Source organism: Eimeria tenella, genomic scaffold (genome assembly GCF_000499545.2).
Source record: "Eimeria tenella Houghton genomic scaffold, Eth_scaff1864, whole genome shotgun sequence".
Classification (NCBI taxonomy): Eukaryota; Apicomplexa; class Conoidasida; order Eucoccidiorida; family Eimeriidae; genus Eimeria; species Eimeria tenella.
In genome coordinates this window covers 396-664 of record NW_013541702.1, presented here as the reverse complement: position 1 = coordinate 664, position 269 = coordinate 396, and positions in this window count along the sequence as shown.

Here is a 269-nt window from a genome sequence, read left to right as displayed (position 1 = left end):
GGCTCCTCCTCAGCGCTCTTCCCCTCAGCAGCAGCAGCAGCAGCAGCAGCAGCAGTGGCTGCCTTGTGTCTGTTTTGCTTCCTCCTGCGAAGAGCCCTGAGCTCCTGCTGCTGCGTGATTGGCAGCAGCAGCTCCGGAGGCAGCAGCAAATCTGCTGCTGCATCTCTTCTGGGCGGCAGCAGCAGCACTCTTCTGTTGACGCTGTTGCTGCGGCACAAAAACCGCAGCTGCTTCTCAGCAGCAAATCCCATCAAGGCCCGCCGCTTCTG